Genomic DNA, 20,909 nt, shown 5'->3' on the forward strand with positions numbered 1-20,909 from the left:
AAGGGGTGCAAAGTCCACATGTCGCGTATGTTTCGTATTCATATTCCTTTATATGACCAGAAGTATCTATCAAAGCTATGCAGCATTATTAAGACCATGCTTTCGTGTACCCCCAATGTATTAATGATTTGTACATACAGAGGGATCTGACAGCATTTTGATCTGAAAACCAAAAGCAGGTTTTGAACAGTTTGCGCAATCACCATACAATCACCTAAAGGTGTAAGTATGCATGTTTTAAAAAAAAATGCAACTTAAACATAACCTTCATTTTCAGGTGTGTGTAGATGTATGTTCGTGTTTCGGTGAGATTGTTGACTCGTTCTTTTCACTTTCTTGGCATGTTTATCATTAGTCTTTCGTGCAAACTGTTTATTTTTCTTATATCTGCGAATCAACCGAGCAAATATCATGCTGTCGACGCTATATTGTAACGTAAAGTTAGTAGTACCTAATATAGTTCTTGCACGTTTAAACTATAATAAAATAAAAAACAAAAAACTACTTATACATATCGTCGATGGTTACTATTCATTTACTAGCTTTGGACGACCTCTTTTGCCTTTTTCCTCCCATTTGATAAACAAGCGATCACAAAGAACAACCTTAGCCGAACTTCCGCTGATTTGAACCAAACGGTACGTACTGTAGCTTCCTGACGTCACGTTGTTGCTTCGTCGGCTGTGATCAGCTGTGAGCAGCCGAGCGCCCAAAGCAGCAGCAACGTTGGTACTGGCGTCGGAACCGGAGAGCGCAAGTTTACACACGGACCCCAATCCCCGTGGAAATGTGACTTTCTGCGTTACATATAAGGTAGGCTACGTTTTTTTTATTTCTTATTTTCCTCGAGGCCTTAATTTGTTTTGGTGCAGTATAATTGGCACAAACCAGCAAGCCTTCTAAATCGGGATGTCATTGATGTTCAGCTGTAAACGCTGGCTCTGTGTGTGTGTGTGTGTGTGTGTGTGTGTGTGTGTGTGTGTGTGTGTGTGTGTGTGTGTTTATATCTTTGTGGCCACCAAAAATTGGAAGTTTGCTATACTTGTGGGGAACAACAGCCCTTGGACCATAATCCTTGTCCTCACAGGTTGGAAGGTTGTTTGTTTGTTTTTTTGAGAGGTTTTAGGGGTTACAATTGGGTTATGGTTAGGTTTAGGATAAGGGATATGGTTGGGCATTCATTTTTCATGGTTAGGATTGGGGTAAGGGGCTAGGGTAAGCATTATGTCAATTAGATGTCCCCACAAGATGTGTGAGAGAGAGTGCAGCCAAGCTTTAACATGATCATTTTAGCAATCAGTCCATTTATCCACTGTGATTGCTTCAGTACTTGTTGGTAATTATTCATTGTTAGGAAAGCCATGCCGACTGTGCCTGGAGCCAGGTCACTAATACTTGTGCGTGTGTCTGCTGAATACTGTTACAGTTGCCTAAGGCTTGGTGTTGAAACAAGCTTCAACAGCTTAGATAAAGTCATATCAGATAAGAGTGAGCAGCAGGTTTATGTGGAGCCTGTGCATATTACAACATTCTTCCATCCACAGCACATTTGGCACTGTACCAGATGCACGGGGGTGCTTACAGTAGACTTTCTGCTTATTTTTTACTGCTTCACAGCAGGAACTTTACATGAGTACAGTATCACATGAGTAATCATTCATTTGTCAATTAGCTGGGTGGCCTGTCTTGCGTGGAGCACGCGCAGCCCTGTCAAAGAGGACAAGGAATGGAGGGGTCAGGGGGGCTCTGAGCGCTGACCATCTGGCCCTTGGGGGGCTGGTTTCCTCACTGGCTGCCTTTGTTCCTGGTGAACAATTGGGACTTAATCTTGGTGGAGATAACTAAGGCCCCATGACAGCATTCGTGCACTAGGACAGGTCTCTCTCTTTAGCCTTGAAGGAGATGTCTCTTTCTCATGTTGCTTTGTGAAGGCTCTGACTGGCTTGCTTTCAGTGACTTTTGCATCTTAACTTTTTAATCTGCAGTCTCAAGTAAAGCTTTAAAAATTTCTAAGCTGTTGTTTCATTAAACACCTGAAGGTTCCCTCCCTTTTTCATAAAACCATGCACATTGGATCGTTCAAAACTACAAATTAAGTAAGATGCACCTCATTTCTGTTTGCCTTCAAACAATGTCCTATTTAAAATAATAACGCATCTTATTTGGGCGGAGCATTATCCGACCTTTTCTTTCCTTACGATGCTGGTCTACCTTCCTTTTCTTCCCCATCTTCTCATCCATTGTTTTATTGTGTTGGAAACCTGTTATGAGGCAAAGAGGTTTTCCAAAAATGCAGCATGACATTTCGCTTGTGAAAAAAAAAAAATTAACCAAGTTGTGGATAAATGACTATGTCACATCCATTCGTGCTCAGGCAATTGTCACCAGGGTAACAGATTGATTTATTTTCCTGTTATTATTCTCTCACTGTAATTTTTGGGGCTCTGCTTTTGGTGTTCATGTCGTGTTGTTTACTCAGTTGGCCTTGTGCCTTTCTCTTTTTTTCCTTCACAAAGAAGATTTGTGTTCATATGCTGTTATGATAAACCGGGCTCTGTCAGATCACTGAGGGTTGTATTCACTGTCATAACAAAAAGATTCAAACCGACTGACTATCCATTTAATCAGTAACACAGTGGATTCAGATTCCATGGTGGCTTCAAGCAAATTTTATATACCGATCAATGAAACTAAATCAGATCATCCATGATACCAGTTTTGAGATCACAAAAACACCTCCGGGGGTAACCAGCAGATGTTTCTGTTGATCCTTTCTGAAGTACTTTTCAGTGAATGTGCCCTTTTCTGATCACGAGTGCAGATGGCACGAGGGACAAAATCCCAACTAAAGAGATCAGCACTATTGTTTTCACACTTCTTCGGCTGCAGTGTGACAAGCCCCAGAAAACAGGTGGTCCTCAATATAGGCGCCATTCATCAAATTGCTGAGGCAGAAGTCATGACCCTCTATTCAGGTTTTATCCTCATATCCCGTGTTGTCAAAACGATTGTGTCACCAAAACCTGTTCTGTCATCAAAAACGTAGTTCATTAAAATATCAGTGTTTCCATCAGTGCCACAGCAAGAAAAAGTAAGCACTAAAATTTGACTTGCTTACTTAAACAAAAGTGTGTAAATTTTGTCAGCAGAACATCCTAAAAATATAAAAAGTTAAAATATTCAGTATATAAAATGTGTGTTTTTACATTTATTTGTATTATTGAAATTATTACTGCATCTGCATTAATATCTCGGCAGCTTAACTGTTGCCGTTGTTTGAGGTTCAAGCTAATTGATATTGTTTTATATGTATTTTGTAGCTTTTTTAATTAAAGAAAAATTCAATTTAATGCATTTGTCTCACATATGTTGTTCTGTAGTGTGACTACAAGCTGGAAATGCAGTAAATTTCCATCCCTCCCTCGTAAAGAAGCATTACGTCCCACTTCTTGCAAACAGAGGTCAGGTCTCCTACAAAAAAAATGCTTGTTGGTAAATGCAAATAAATTACAGATAAATCGAGGTTCACTTTCAGGAGAAGAAGATGTTTTCTGATTCCTAATGAGATCTCTTTAGTGCTTTTTAGCAGTAACTGTGTCTGATGTGACTAGCTAACCTTACCGTGTCACTGTATATCAAAGATTAACTGGCCCTTTTCAGCAAAACATAAAAATTCAAAGAGCATCTCAGCCATGATGTGCGAAGCCAAACGTGTTCCACATGGATGCTCGTAAACCTTTAACCTGTCTTTTTGTTTATTTTTATTGGGGGCCAAGAATGCCAGGAACACTGTGTTCACTTGTAATGTTGTGAGTCTAAATAAATGAAAGCAAATATTCAGACTACAGGGGCCACGTAAGGGCTGTATGTTTTTCTTTCTTCTGCAGAGAATCACATCTGTCTCCCATTCTATTCACTTAAAAAGCAGCAGAAAGAACAGTTCACCGTGTGTTTTGAAGCTCTCATTCATCCGAGTGAATATTTAATATTTGGCATCTTGCTAATTTTAATTTTTCAATATCATCTCTGCGGAACCATGGAAACAGCAAACACTGTAGAAAGTGGTCCTCCATGTTTCCTTTTTAATGATTGTCTCTTGAAAAATGCATCATGAAAGGAAGAAGAGGAGAAGCACAAATAAGGTTTGAGAAGAGCTGGTGAGCCTCCAGAGGGGAAGAGATGGGAGAAAAGGGTGAAAAAAGAAGTGGGAGTGATGAAGCTAGAAACAAGGCAGCTGGATGCAGACAGAATATTACTTTTCTTTATCCAAACCTGACACTTGTTGCTGTTGGATTAGTTAAATGTGTAAAACCTGAGTGTGAAGAGGAAAGACCTAAAATTGTAAATTGAAACTGTATGTACTGTATACTGGTGTATGACACGCCTGACAACTGGATCATTAAAGCCAATTTCACAAAGGCCTGTGCCCCTCCCCCGGCTGAAAGGAGATGTCAAAGGTCTGTGACCTCTTCCATTTATGTGCATTGATCCTGCTACCGGGGGAGGGCTTCCTCCTCTAAGCCCTCCACCATCAGCTGTTATGTCTTAGTTTCACCTGCAGGAAACTGAGCAATTATATCTGTTTTTTTTATTTACTTCAGTACACATTTCTTCTCTCTTTACCAACCATTGTCACTACAGTACATACACGTAAACAGAAATTAGTACATAGTACTAGTAAAGGAGGGTTGTACGTATTCAGTAGCACACTATAAGGTTTGATGAACAAAAAATTAAGTGGGCATCAAAATCCAGAGCAATTTAATTTAAAACTTAGGCTACGTCCACATGTACCCGGGTATTTTTGAAAATGCAGGTTTTTCTATGCGTTTGTACCTTTCGTCCACACGTAAACGGCGTTTTTGGTCACTGAAAACTGAGATTTTTAAAAACTCCGGCCAGGGTGGATATTTTTGAAAACTCAGTTTTTGCATTTATGTGTGGACGAGAAAAACGGAGAAAACGCAGCATCAAAGGTGTGCGCATTTTTTGATGTCACACTGTGCGCTACGTTATTGTTTCGGTGAAATTAATTTCTACAATACTATTACTGTTAATTTTACTGTCTGCAGTGTTTAAATGCTTACATATACACACACAATTACTGTCCCTCCACACATACGACTGGTTCTGCTTCTATTAGTGGTGTGCGGATCGATACTGAAATATCGATTCTTCCGATACCAGCAATTTATGTTCTAGAATCGATTCTCATATTATAATATCAATATTTTAGTACTCTGGGGTAAATTTGTAGTTTTTCCATTAAAATGAACGCAGTGGAAAGAAACTATACAATTCGGATCGTCTAATTTGGAAGGAACTACTTCCTCTTACGCCTTTCATAGTCATATGCGGAATACGGCTGTATAAATGTGTGGCAGCCCCTGGCGTGCACACTCACAACAATGGCTGAGCGCAAACAGAGTCCTGTGTGGACACGTTGTTGTGGCAACACCACTGACCTCGTCAAACACCTCGGAGTAAATCACATCACAGAATATGATAAGCTTATGTTGAGGCGAACTGAAGAGGAGGACAGGGACAGGTGCTGCTAGGGCGAGACAGACGTCTCTCGCAGAGTCCTTTAGTGCTGCAGGCAGGCAACATGCTCAAATAGCGCACAACGTCAGTTTTTTTTATTTCTATATGATTATTCTGCATTATTAAGCAATAAAAACAAGTTGTCTGATGTCCTCTAATCATTTGAAAACGCATCGTTTTCTCTCCGTTTTGGCCTCCCGTCCACACTGAGACGGCCTTTTCCCCAGGGAAACACGCAGCGTTTTGAAAACTCTCTCAAAAACATACAAACATTCAAAACGGATCTGTCCCGTCGCAGTGTGGACACTCGAAAATGCAGACTTTCTAAAACGATGACGCATTTTAGTCATGTGATGCATTCATGTGACCAATTAAACAAAGATAGTGGAGTGCATTATACAGCAGTTGTTTTGATTGCTCTCAATTTTGACAGCCCTAAAAAAGATTAATATCAGTTTGTACATGCTCCAGATAGCTTTTGTTCAAGTTCTTTAATTCTCATTCGCTTTTGCGCATGCACAGTACTGGAACGTAAGCGTTTTCGGCCGTTTCAATGTGGACACACAACTCTGACAACGACTAAAAACACTAGTGTGGACATAGCCTTAGGCTGAACTTAATTTAACTCACCCCTTAAATAAAATGCAGATAATTAACTGTTTAACGTTATCCCCTCAGCCGACCATGAATTTGTGCTTCTGGGTGAGAGTCTGCTTCACACCTCAGTGTTTACGGCCTGCTCAGGAGCAAAGGGGAAACGGAAACGATGTAAGGATGAAATTCCTCTGAGCTGAAAGAATGCCCCCTTTTTTTTCTCTCTCTCAGTCCTAGAGTGATCTGGCTTTTTGGGATGGATGAAAGGAACTTATAGTCAAGAATGTAGGACATGTAAAATGTAGAGGTTAGTGATGGGATTTCCGGCTCTTTTTAGAGATCCGGCTCTTTCGGCTTGGCTCACTAAAAAGAGCCGGCTCTTTCAGCTCCGAACCGGCTCTTCAGGTTGTTTTGTTGCTTTAATTAATTTATCATTAACAATAATATAAAATTATGCAGAAAAGGAATTATTAATGTAAAAAAGTGGTTTTATTTATATATGTTTATATATGGCCCCTAGAGACAAAGCACGTACAAACTCCAAAACACATTTCTAGCGTTAACTGAACTTCCAAAACAGAGCTACTCAGATCACTTAAATTACACAATTGAAAGCATGTGTGTATTGTTTGTGTATTTATAGACAAGCACTCATATTTATTCAAATAATTTAAAAAAAAAAAAAAGTTCTTGTACCTCTTACTACCACACACCAAATCCGGTTGTTGATACTTCCTGGCTTGTGTAGCCACTGGGTAACAAAAGTTCAACACTGCGCCCTAGCATCCTGGAGCACTTCTGTTGTCTTTTGTACGTGATTCTGAGTTTGTACGTGCTTCTGAGTTTTTACGTGTTTTGGAGTTTGTACATGTAGGTTTGTGTTTGAGTTTGTACGTGCTTTGTCTCTAAGGGCCACCATAAATATACTTTATTTATTCACTCCACATAAAATGTAATAAATAAATCATATAATACAAAAAACAACTATTTACATTTTAAACTTTTAACTATTTAAATTTTCAGCTTTTTCCTTTTAAACAAATTTAAAGTGAAACAACACAAAACACTGCAAACCACAACACAATTAAATATAAATTAAAATATGAAAACAAAAAGAAGATGCACATTCTCTGTCATATGGGCCTGCATGAATAAACTTTCTGAATCCTTTATCATCTGCAACTGAAAATAGTGGATGATTACTATACCTTTCTAATGTGATGTTGTTGTCCCTTGCTCTTTTTCTCTCTGGCTCTGTTCCTGTGCTACTGCGAGTGTAACTAACGCCCCTCCCCCCTCTGCCCAGCGCAAAGTACAGGCCGCGCGTGCGGCGTTTAGCGGAAAAAAGGGCGAGAGAGAGGGTGAGAGAAAGGGGGGGAAAAAAAGGCTCGCGTCGTTCACTTCAAAGAGTCGGCTCTAAGAGCCATTTCGTTCGCGAACGACCCATCACTAGTAGAGGTGCAGCCAAAACGCTGGGCTGAACATCCTGTTCTTTGTTGCAAAAGGAGATCTATGATGCTAATCTTGGTGGTGTGTCTGTGTGTGTGTACATTTATGCATGAGTGCTACGCAACCACAGTAGACACCACTTCCTGTTGTCCTGTTATCTATGATTCTGACATGCAGGGCAGGCTCTTATCTGTCACTGCTGGATTTTGTGCTTGACTAACCAAATGACTTAGTGAACCTAATCCTTAGTTTATTTAAGCCTCCTGTTACCATGCTCAACCTCTATTCATACACTCCTTTTTGTGGTGCAGTTACAGAATATTATCATCCAGACTTTTATGCTCTTTTCATCTGCACATGAACCCCCAGAAATGAATGAAAATGAGCTGGTTGTGCCCTCGAGTCAATCGCCAGGAAGTGTGTCAGAGGTTCACCATGAAAGCGGGAGTTCATGCACGTGTTTGTGGGGGAGTGATGGCATGTCAAGGTGAAGGAGAGACTCTCGCTGAACTCTTGGAAAAAGAAATTAGGTTGTGTCTTGCAAATCACATCACAGTAGGATTGTGGCACGAAGTACAGACTCATGTCTACACTGTTCCTCCTTTTTTTTTTTTTAAGATCAATCTCTCAGATTTTTGTGGACTCCATTACAGCAATATGAACTCACGAAGCGCAAATTGTGCGTGTGTCTCCACTGAGAGCACTCAGTCATAATATATCCTCATTCTTGCCACTGAAACCTCGAAAGCATTCAGCGGAGAATCCCTTCTTGCACAGCAGTGTTATGGAACAGTGTGTTCTCACAGGGTGTACTGCTGTATTCCCTGCCCATGCACAGATGCCAGCTCCAGCGGTACAGTACCTGCAGACAGAAATTTCAGCCAGCAGCTTCATGTTCGTTTTAAAGAGCACAGCATGTGCTGTGCCACAGTCTGGATCACAGCACAATACTGTGAAGGAAAATTTATGGTTTTGCTTTCCAAATCCTCCAGATAAAATGATCTTATTGTGTTTTTGCTCATACCATCTTGAAGTAAGCCATTTAAGCATTCTTGAAACAATAAACTGGAGTGTTTCTAGTTTAAAGGGGCAATAAAGTAAGTGCTGGCAGCACAAGCATGTGACTTTAAAAAAGGGAGAGTTGTTGATGTCACTTGTTTTAAATCTTTTTTTTTTCTTTCTTGATTTACTTCATCTTTACAGACCAGTTTTACTTGGGCAGGATTAGTAAAAGATTAGACATTTTCACAACATCAACACGTTTGAAGGCTTGAGTTGCCTGAGTTATGACACTATTTTTCCAATTGGCCACATATTAAAATTTCCTGTCTAATAGTATGTTGGCCCAACTGCGTCCTGCTAAAATAGCATGGAAACATGATCTCTGGAGGTGCTTTTGGTGTCTGGCAAGGGACTTTGGCAGAAATCCACTCAGTAGGTTGTGGTCTGCATTTAAGACGCTGATTGGTGAGCCACAGCTGAGCCCAGCATCCTTGTGCAACACTTTCAATTTTACTTGACAATGCATAAGGAGCTTCAGTTTCTTGCTTCTGAACAACTTTTTGAACAGAACAACACTGTTTAAAAACTGCTTTTTTCCAGCAGCCATTAGTCAGATAAACATATCATAGCTTTGCTACATGTGTCTGTGTCTCTGCTGAAAATGTGAGTATAGATGACTCACTGCTGCAAAGTAAATCTACCTATGGGTACAAATAAAGTAACCTGAGCCTGAACCATTGCAATGAGATGAAAGAACAGCGGGTAGCTCTTCATGTTTGATTTGGCAGATTTTTTTGTTGTTGAATGTTCTTCCTGATAACAACCCCAAAAGGATTTGTATCTTCACCTGGGATCGAACCGGCTTTAGGCGATTGTCTAAAACACTATATTATGTCATAACTAAAGCAATTTCACTTCATCTGTCTGAATGTTCTGTTCACACAAGCAAGCAAAAGATTTTTTTTTTTTTAGCATTTACTGCTTTACATTTTGATTGGCATTGCAGCTTAGCTTTAAATTTTTCTTCTTATTACTCCCTCAGCTCCACCAAGCCCATTTAACACATACAGAAGTGCTCTGTTTTTGACTGCATGTCACATTTTATGTGACACAACAGCTTTAATTGCATACAGCATTGCATATGATCATTAGTGTGTCTCTTAACTGCAGTGTTAATGGGTTTGGGTGTAGTGCTGTTTTTTTCCCCTCCAGATGAGGAAATAAAACAATCAGAGTTAGTCTATAAAATGCAATCACCCGCATGTATCAGGAGAGAGCCGTTGGAGACAAAGGCCAGGGGTCGGGTGGTACTCTGAAAGCCACGCCCACTGCAACCGAGGCCCAAAAAGTAAATAAGATCGCTTAATATTAGCTGGCTCAAAAATGTGAGCTTTTGCTATGTTAGCAAGCACTGTTATACGGCTAATGTTGTTTAAAATGCTTTAACTCGATTGACAGACGTTCAGTAGGCTAAAACTGACCTGTTAATATTTATGACCAAGAAAAAAAATACTTCACACGCACACACACAGGCAGTGGGTTAGGTTGGTATAAGTTTTTCCTCTTGAAGTCTCAATTTTTCAGTTTAGCATGCTAAAAGTTTTTTAGTTATTTACCCAGGTTGTATTCAACTGCTCTACAACTTTCAGCCATTTGGTTTATTTTCAATTTATAACGAGAGGACGGAGTTGGAGTTGGATCAACAACAAAGGTAAAAGTATACCATGGCGTAGTGTACTGAAATGCTAAAAATGTGATTGAGTCGGGTAGCTAATGATGAGCTAGCTTCCTCTAATGCTAGCTGAAACTAGCATCACTCTTTACTGTTATTGTTGGTACAGTAACAGTAAAGAGTATCAAAAAAGACTGTTTTAACTCAGTTGTAACTGGTTCTTGTTTTTTATTTAGATTATAGGGCTTCTCCGAGGACTAATTTTTATCAAATAAGTTGTTCATATTTTAGTACTTTTGAGCCACTATGTTGTTTGTTGCTGCATTGTGAATTTCCTGTGTCCTCTTCCAAATTAAAAGCTCTGTAAGACAGAAGTCATTTCTGTCCCAGCAAGGCTTTTCTTGTGAAACAATTGCAGGAACCCTGTGTCAAAAAATTCAACCCAGTTTTAATATGAGAAAATGGGGTGTATGGAATTATTTATGGGTTTAACCAGCGGACCTTTGATGACTGATTACTAATTCACGTGTTATTCTGTCACCTTGTAAAATTAATGAGGGGGGTGAGAGGGCTTCAGAGAGGGAGAGAGTGATTATCCATCCCACAGGGATATTAGCAGAGTGAAGAGGACACTTTCGGGGAGGGCAGTGGGGCACAATCACAAAGTGTTTTCTCTATATTTCTGTATGCACACATTAGCGGAACAAGAGCCAAAAATAATGGGCTAAGGAAGTGCTGGGGTAATCAGTTTCCAGTCCTTTAAAACAAACCACAGATTCAGTTAAATGGTGTTAAAAACTTCTATATGTTTATGCTGAGGTCACAGAGACTGAGGACTTTGTGAACTGTCCATTAGCATAGTCTAATAAATAATTTGTCATTTATAGTTGGTTAATGTTTCTAGCCTGGCCATCCAACCATGTGCATGCGTGTGTGTCTTAGGTGCACTGCAGAACTAAAGCATATACCAGCTCGCTGTTCAGCACTCGCGCACATTTTCAGCTCGAGTGTAGCCAGAAATAAAACATGCAGACATTCACCAGACTATTTTATAAGTAGATCTGTGCATTCACTTTAACACCAAAACATGTTTTACACAAACACATACACATAAAGTGGATTTTCTTAGCCTTGCTGAACTTTATACATATTTTTTTAATCTAAGTCTGAGTGGGTTTGGAGGTTTTGTGTAAGGTCTTTCTTGTGATTGTTAAGACTGATTGTGGAATAGAAAACTAATTGACCATCACCAATTTGCTGGCTCCTCACTGCAGTGATGTACACATTCACCTCGTCTTTTCTGCGAGGTGGCACAGTTGCTTTTAGGGTTGGGTCAGGACGAGCACCAAATCAAACACCAATCAGATCTCTTGTGAATAAGAGAACAGCTAAAAGTAGCATTTAATTTAATTTTAATAATCCAGCTGTGAAAATTGTAGCTGTGTGAATAATCTTTACTTATGGGTTTGGGCTGATCAATCATGACATTATTTTTGCTCCAATTGACATCTGAAAATCATTTTAACAACCCATTTGGTGTAATCTCTCTTAGATGTTGGAGTTGCAACACTGATGCACATTTCTTTCTTTTTTTTCTATGTGTATAATTTGTGTATAATTGTTAATGTGAGAGAACTTGATGTATGCTAACAGCAGCTGGAAACACTCAAGCTTTCAGCCAGATTTCCCGCGTCACCTTGGCAGCATCTTTGCCTTAGCCCATAGATGCTTTTCCAAAAAATGCTGCTGCCCACGCACACATAACCTTAATTACACAAACACGACCCCAAACAGGACATTACTCACTCATTCTCTCTCCCTTTTCATATTGAAATACAAGGTCAGTGAGCGTTCCTGCAGCCAGGATTGTGGGGGAGAGGGCTGACTGTAGCAGAATGCTATACCATTGGCTGTTGCAGCCCGTCCAAGGCTAAGGTGACCAAGACCCAGCCATGTGCTGCGAGGACTCAGCGTTCCTCTGTGGCGGTGGAGGTCATTCTGTCTCGCTCTCACTCTCTGTAGCACCCTCGCTCTCTCTTCTCCATTATCTGTGCGAGGCACAATTTCAGCTTGAGTGCAGCCAGAAATAAAACATGCAGACATTCAACAGACTATTTTATAAGTAGATCTGTGCATTCGCTTTAACACAAAAACATGTTTTAGAGACTTTTTATTACATTTTCATCCCTATTCAAAGAAAAACTTTTCCCAAAGCATGCTGATCATAATAATTTTAAGGGATTTAAAGAAATGTTTTTGGGGGGGTTTTCCTTTAATTTGTCATGTCAGAATTTTTTTACAAAACACTTGCAGCATATCAGGCTTTGATTTAGAAAAGTACAAAATACCTGACTATTAAATTCAGTTTTATTTATACAGTGTCAAATAAGAACAATAGTCGCCTCAAGATGCCTTATATTGTAATATAAACCCTACAATAATACTATATGTTTACCTATAATGACTATATCAGAGCAAAGGGGAATTCTAAAACTACATTTAGCTGTGCTTGTAGTGCAATTGAGGCGTGTATTGTCTACAGTAGAAAGTTTTAAAATTCATTCAGATTGTCTTTATGTAGTTCTTTTACTGACAAGGTTGATTTCATGAATGATTGTAAAACCTTTTTTTTTTTTATTTTTTAAATCTCACATACCAAAGTTACTAAGAGGCTCTTGGCTGGTTAAATGTCTCCTCTGGTGGAGGGACCCTGGGCAGGATGAAGTGATAACAGCTCTGAATAGGTTTACTGTCACTTTTTCAAATCGGCACGGTTTGTGTGCAGGGTCAAGCCCCAAACAAAGGCTGGACTGCTTCCATTGTCCGATTAAGACAAAAAGAGTCCTGCTGATGCTGCGGCTCTTGCTGCTGTAAGGACGACTGATGGGATTTAAGTGTGTGTCCCGTCACCGAGGGCAACCTGGTGCCTATTAATCGGGAGGGTGGTGGAGAATGGAGGAGATGTGGCGAGAGAGTGAGGGGGTAACGGGGGTGGGGTGCTGCCGATGCAGCAGTTCCGCCTGGGGTCAGGAAGAGGGGTATGATGGATACAGCTGATCGCCCTGTAAGGAAGTTTAGAGGGAAAGAGGAGGAGGCTCTTTCTCCAGGACATTAAGAAGCCTCTTTGTCATGCTGTCAGTCAAATAGATTCAAGGTGGCCGAGATCTTTTTCAGGAAGGAAAAGAAAGGAGAGGTCCCATTGTGAAAAGTGGATCTCTTTGGATGCCTGATAAACACAACAGACCTCTTTCTTATGTGCTCTCCATGAGTGTGTGCTGAAATTAAGTCAGTGTGTTGGATGTGTGAACCTTTGAGAGAGTGAGTTGTCCTTAAAGGGGGGGAAAGGTTTAAAGATAGATTTAGTGGAGTGCTAATAATTATTTTCATTATTATTTAACCTGCCAGTTGTCTTCATTATTATCATTATCTGTCAATACAAGAACATGGATTCGGTCTTTTAAACCTCAAACAGCCGTCTTATTTTGAATTTAACAGTTTAACATATTTAAATAGTCGAGGAACTGAAGCATCACAGCTGAGAAACTCTAACTAGAACTTTGAGTCTTGTAAAATTAGTTAGTTGATTAATTATCAGAAATGTTGACAATTAATTTCTTTTCATTATTTACTTTATCAATCGTCAAGATGAATTTGGGTAGATTTATACCTAGTACAAATTTTTCAGCAGTTCATTTGGAAAAAAGATGATGACCTCTGTTTAAAATAATAATAATTAATGAATTAAATGTAAAAAATAGTTTTTGAGAATTCAAAGAACAAGAAGCAGGATTGTGACTTTTTTTCTCATAAATATCACTTTTAGAATTGTAAAAAGTTAGAATTGAGAATAAAGTACAAATTATGAGGATAAATTTAACTGAAAAAGTCTGAATTCCTGGGTTAAAGTTAGAACTTTGTATCAGTTAATGCTGACTTTTTTTGGTTTGTTTTTTGTCTTAGAATCCCAAGGGGGTCATGACCCCCAAATTTTTTTTTTCCAGTGGCTCTTATTCTCTTCTGTACATTTCAGTTTCAGTAGTTACAACAAATTCATTCCCACAACTTGAAACTACATCCTACATCATTCTACAACATATGCATGTACCTGTAGACTATACTTTGGAAAATTAAAGTTGTGGGAATGAATTTGTTGTAAAACAATACTCGGCCCTTTCCAGTGATCACCTCTGAAGTCTCTCACATCTTCAGCACCTCCATTTGACTGATGTTTGGTCTGCGTGGAGGATGGAGGGCAGCCCAGGCCAGCTCCTGGAACTGGAACATGACCCCTTTGCTGGTTTGTCATCTGATAAGCGTAAATGTTTTGATAGCGTTGGCCCTTTCACCATGATCCATGGATCTCCCTTTACACTCCATAACAAACAGGGCTGTCTAAACAGCACTTTATAGCCAGGACAAGGCCTGGTCAACCATTATCAAAGATCTAATCTCAAATGAGCCATTGGGTTCAGACCAGATGTTAGAAGTAGCTGTGAAAATGGTAGAGGCTCAATTGGATGAAATAAAGGCCAGTCATGGAATATGGATATTTACATGAATTTGACTATAAAAAGCTTTTATTTTCTCTCTTTTATGCAAGGTCAGGAATGATTGACTTGTTTCCAGTCCTGGAGTAAAAAAATGATGTTTTAGAGAATGTATTATAACCACTTTAAATTCAAAGCAACAAATCTTTGTCTCCTTCGTCCTCTTGCCCTTTAGCATTGACCGGTGTTTGACTGCTGCCAGTGACAGCTTTACAGTATGCAATAGAACTTATTGTTGCCTTATTCAATATGGCTTCCCTGAATAAGTCTATAAATGTATTAGGGTCCTGTGTCTCTCTCCCTGTTGTTTCAGCTTAGGTGAACTGGCGTTCAACCCAGCAGTGTTGTAAAATGCAGATTGGGTTCACTAGCAGGCCTCCTGTTTTATTACACAGTCATGGACAGCATTGTAAATTTTCGCTTGTCCTTCACTTTCATTCGATTATGCTAGCTGGGAAAATCTTCTGCTACATAATCTAGAGGGTGGCAGATATTTTTTGCAAGTGATGATGCTTTCTGAAAGTCTAAACGTTTGTTGCTACTATTTGTTTTTATGTGGGCTCATGAAAAAGATGCCCATCAACTTAAATTTGACATGTTACTTAGTAAATGATAGAAAATTAAATATGTGCAGTCTCTCACAGAATCAAAGTGCCTGGACTTGTTGCTTGATAAAGGCTGTAGAACATTCTCATAAGTGTGTCCTTCATTTACAGTTCCTTAATGACAAAAAAGTGTAGTTTTATGCATCTCACTTGGATTTTTACTGGAACTGATATCAAAACTGGGAGGACGGGTGATACTAAACTTCCCGAATCAATTGGAAAAAATATTAATCCACACTAATATGCTACATTTGGCATATTGCTTCCTGTTGAGCGGCAATAAACGGTCTGTAAAGGTGGCGATTATTAGTCACACAAAATTTGTTTTTTTTATCAGGCAAACAGAGAAAAGTCCATAAAGATTTAGTTTATCATCCACTAAGGGCAGGGATAGCTCAGTAGGTAGTGGCGGCCCCATGATCGGAAGCTACAGCTACCCTGAGGTACCCCTGAGCAAGGTATCGTCCCTGCACACTGCTCCCCCGGGTGCCCAATGGCTGCCCACTGCTTCACTGAGTGAATGGGTTAAATGCAGAGAGGAATTTCCCCACGGGGATCAATAAAGTACTCTTTCTTTCTTTCTTTCTTTCTTTCTTTCTTTCTTTCTTTCTTTCTTTCTTTCTTTCTTCTAAGAAGCAGTTTTATCAATGTAGTTGCAGATTAATTTAGATTTGAGTGAATAATCAATTTTAGCCAATCAGTCAACAGTTTCAGATGCATATTCAGTTATATCCTATAAAGAGCATGCTAAAATATTAGTTATTTCTATAAACAAACAGCTGTAGTATACAGTGTTTTCCACTTTTTGAGTTTGTTTTCCACTTGCGTTACATTAGTTATCAGTTTGTCAGACCTTCGGCACGAAATGATGCTGGCCCTTTGTCCATGGCTGAGATTTAGTTTAAGGTTAAATACCTTGCCCTTAAACTCTTCCTCTGGGCCACAGTGTGTGGCAAGGTCACCACTCCAATCAAGCTAGTGTTAACACAAAGACCGCTTGTCCCCTAATGAATTAGCTCTACAGTTTCTCAGCGAGTTAATACACCTCTCTCCAGACCCTCGCAGGCCTTTCCAGTCCTGCTGGCCTTTCACACGCACCCCCTAGCCCCTAATTTTTAAATGAGTTTTATAACTGGACAGTAAACCTCCAGTGGCTTAATGATGATGACTTCTTCATCTGCCCAAATGCTCCTTTTGTCCACCCCTCCTCCTGCCCAAGACCCTGCCCCCGTTCCCTCTGGTCACACCAGGCTTTAAACCTTGGTTCACCCCACTTTATAGATGCGCAGATAATCTCCTACGACGCACAAATGTGCATGTGCACACGCGCGCGCACACACACACACACACAAATGGACCCTGGGGCTATTCTCTGCACTGAGCCCTGCTCTGTCTCTTTCTCAACGTCTTTCTTTCTGTTGCTGCTGACTTCAGCAATGGCATTCAACTGGAATGTTTGCCTTTGTTTGTTTGACTCACTGGAAAGCCATGAATGACCTTAGCTCATCTGCTATCCTCACTAGCACTGATTTGCACTTCAGGGCTCAGCAGGTACCCCTGGGGAGTAGGAGTAGTATTTGGAGGAAGAGGGGGAGGTTTCGAAAGAAGGTTTGGGGGTTTTAATAAGGAAATGAGACCGGCAGACTGTCAAATGCATAGCAAACAAAAGTGCAACTTGTAACACCTTTGACAGGTAGCCCACTTGCCGCTAGTAGAAATGGGTATTCTGTTACAGGAATTTCCATGTGGCGGTTTTGTCGTTTTCTTACTTGGGGGTTGTTTGTTTGTTTGTTTGTTTGTTTGTTTTTTGACAGTATAGGACTGTTTTGTCATCATAACAGGGTTATTAGCACCGTGTCCGCTCATACATCTGATGGATCTCGATTCATTCTTAAAGTTGAAGCCTTGAGCTGCTGTGTAACGACAGGCATCCTATGTACTTCCATCAGTCATGCATGCACTTGGTTAGACAGGTTGATTAGATTATATAATGGAGCAGATACAAGTGTAGGCAAATGAGTCTCTTGTAGCTCAGTCCAGGGTTCGGCAACTGCTGACTCAGCTAAGTCAAAGCTCCGGCACTCCTCTGGGAATCCAAGAGAGGAAGAGCTCCACTTCCCTACCCCCTTCCAAATTTAAGAGCCCAGAAAGCCCAAAATCTCCCATTAATGCTGGTCATGTGACTTGTCTTTCCTCAGGTGGCAGTGGCAGGAATACTTCCCCTTTGTCCCCTTAGAGTGGTGAAGGATGGGCTCAGGGGCGGGCAAGCATTCAATCCACACTCTTTTGTTTTGCAGCACAGTGTCTTTTGAGGCCAAAGAAAATGCGGGGTTTACTCATTATCTCCATTTTAAATGGGCTATTTAGGACAGGCCGTGTCAAAGTCAGAGGCTTAGAGATAAATCACGCTGACAGCTCTTTTCCCCCAGTTGAACTTGCGGTTGTGCTGGTGTCAGTTGGATCTTTGTCAAAATTTCACTTTCATTGCAATGGATGGACTACTGCAGGTAGTCTGTGTTTACCACCCAAAAATGCCAATTATAATTTAATAAAGCGCCTGTGAGTCACTCTGATTTACTAAGTCTGGTCTAAATCAGCAGTTGCTTGGAAAATTTCACAGTCAAACTCAAACCCAGCATTTAGACAAATGTCTGACTGAGTGAAATGAGTGCATGAAGCACTAATGAATGCCCTGATTGGTTCGTGTGGTGGTTTACAGCAGCCGTCACACTGAATGCGCTGCAATGGAGAGGAGGTGAGAAGAGCTCCACACAACTTGATTAAAACAACTGTTGACCGTGTCTGTGGTAATGAACTGGAACGTCAGTCACATGGCTCAGTGAAGCAGGAACCCGGGCCAGTAAAGGAAGATATCAGATAATGGAGTCATTTATGATAAAACCATGTTAGTATTTTATGACTTGTTGGAAGTCGTCTCGTCTTAAAAATAGCATTTTTAAGCCAAAATGATCAAATGTCTGTATGAAAGCAAGAGACCTAGAATCCTAGGGTCACTGTCGACTGTTTCTTCCCTGCTGGCAAGTACATGTGAGTTCACTTGCTGTTTACCTGACAAATTCTTGCAAACATTTCAGCAAGAAAACAAACACAGAAGCCTTTGGATGCTGCACAAATCATACTGACTCTACATGTTGAAGGCCAGAGCAAAATATTCTTGCATTTTCCACCCATTAGAAACGGTGAACAGTTTCCTGCTACTACAGATAGACAGATAGCCAATTGTCTTTCCCATTAAAAGTCAGTTAATTAAAGGTGTTGCAGAATTTCCGCTACCCCAGAAAGAGAAAGTTTGAGGAGTGTTTTCAACCTGACTCAAGAAAATACGGTGTAGACTGAGGTCATGTTGGCCTTAAGTCCTTCCTCTCTTGACAGTGTCATGCCAACTGTGATCACTGGGCTGTAATGACATACAGTTCCCCAACATCTGCCAGCGCCTGTTGATTTGTGGTGCATTTCTGTTTATTTATTTTGACCAGATGAGCCTCCTGGTATTTATAGCAGGAGTAAAAGCCTAATGTGGGGTCAATCCTGGGTAAGGGCTATGGAGACAAAATGCCAAAGCTGACCTGACATTCTTGTTGGGGACAGATCCTTTCTGGTTCTGGAGTCTCTCCCACACACACACACACACACACACACACACACACACACACACACACACACACACACACACACACAATAAAAAGCTGGGTGTGGCCGTGAGAGATTGAGTTGAGCATAGGATAGAAAGTTTGATTCAAAGACTTGTGCCCCCCTCCCCTCGCTTTGCTTCATTCTTTTTGAAAATGAAAACTTCCACATGACACAGTGCCCATGCAGGATGTCTTAACGTGCTGGGGGTCACACGTGGCAGCGGGGAAATGTAGGCCCTCTCCTTTGTCGTCTCCCCCCAACACACCAACACACACACACACACACACACACACACACACACACACACACACATAGAGAGCTCTGCAGGCCTCCAAGAGCATCTGTCACCACGGGGGGTCAGCAGGGCTGTAATGAATGAGCCCCCAATGGATACCCTCCCTCTTTGGCAAATGGCGTGGGACGGAGGAAGGCCTAGGGGGAGGTCTCTGTGTGTGTGTGTTTGTTTGCATGGGAGAGAGAAAGAGGAGGGAGGGTTTCTGCTGCAACAAGGGAAAGAGTGGGATTTCCAGTTCTCTGTAGAGGATAATGACAAAGGTGGCTACCAGAAAGGACTGAAACTCCATATGCTGCCTGGATATCAAAAAATAAAAGGATTTACTATTTAACATGGATGATATTTAAACAGGTGGCTTCACGTTTGGGATTTACTACACTTGATTGGAATTTTAAGCTGCTCGAGGAGTCATGGAAGGTACAGCAGAAGCTTCTTAAAACTGTGCTGTGTGTCACATGTGGCCCTGATTCAGCATTATTGGTACAGGGTTTTTTTAGCACCTCATTCAGTTTGTTTTATTCTCACCGCCCCCCTCTCCAGCCCCCATCACTTTTTCTCTCATGTCAGAGAAGGTGGCCTTTTTAATGTTAAGTGTGTGTTGAAATTTTTCCTGAATTTGTGCAACAGCGAGGTGTAAATAAATATTTATGAAATTCCCCTTAAAACTGGCTAATTTCATTCAAACCCTGAATTAACTCATTTTCAGCTAGCTGCGTTTGTTTGATTAGCAAACGTCAAATAAGGGCCAAGTGTCAAGTTTAATTGCTTGATATCAACATCTTTTCCTTTTTATAAATGCAATGTTAGACAAAACACATTACCTTGCATTTGTTTGACTTTGCTGCAAAGCATATGCTAAATCACAATGTTATTAAAATGGGTGGAGGGTAAGCAAGTTTGTGTCCTGCCTCTTTCCCTCTGTTTAAACATTGTAATGTAATTATGCAGCTGAGCAAGAAACAAAAGGAGCCTGCAGAGAAAGAAAATTCCGGGTCAAAAGTAAGATTGGTTCAATTTAATGAACTTTTGATCTGACTTCTTTTCAGGGTAAAGCTCTGATATGGTTTTGATCTTTAACGGATCGCATATTGTGTAAGAAGAGATTTCACAAATAGCGCATCAGCTACAACAAAACATGAGATGGGAACATTAATTCTAAGCAAGCTTTACTTATTTTTGAGTGAAGTTGTCAAGAGGAGAATCTCATTTTAGCTTTGTAGTGTACTCACCAATTGAAGAAAATTCACACCTCTTAGTTAATGTTGAATTTCCCTTTTTTTTAAACTGAATGTAATAAACAAGATTTCATTTTCAAGATTAAAAAAAGTTTTGGCTGCAGTTTTTTTATTTATTTTTTTTTATACCCAACATTTTTTCAAGACTGCACATGTTGACAGAACAAAGTAAAATTTCTTAAACAATTGTGTATTTTTTTTTTACCTAAATTATTATTTTTTTTATATATATATATATGCATTTTTGTATCAACCTATCTAAACAGAACATACTGCCATTGTATTAATAATGGATGTATATTTTATAGTTGG

At 40.2% G+C, this 20,909-nt stretch overlaps 1 protein-coding gene across 9 annotated transcripts in view; it reads left to right on the top strand.

Annotated features, from left to right (window-relative positions):
* Positions 1 to 510: 510 nt before the first annotated feature.
* Positions 511 to 20,909, top strand: part of greb1l (GREB1 like retinoic acid receptor coactivator) — a 48,846-nt gene continuing 28,447 nt past the window's right edge. For 2 of the 9 annotated variants that reach the window (XM_042220033.1, XM_042220022.1), the window contains exon 1: positions 511 to 813. The gene's annotated coding sequence lies outside the window, so the exon portion shown is untranslated. Of the gene's footprint in view, positions 814 to 7,357; positions 10,134 to 10,238; positions 10,301 to 19,376; positions 19,780 to 20,909 lie in introns of those variants that run through there. The other 7 variants (XM_042220029.1, XM_042220024.1, XM_014332129.2 and 4 more) reach the window with 6 other exon arrangements.

This window comes from Haplochromis burtoni, unplaced genomic scaffold (assembly GCF_018398535.1).
Source record: "Haplochromis burtoni strain Fernald_Lab_line unplaced genomic scaffold, NCSU_Asbu1 Contig_3, whole genome shotgun sequence".
NCBI lineage: Eukaryota > Metazoa > Chordata > Actinopteri > Cichliformes > Cichlidae > Haplochromis > Haplochromis burtoni.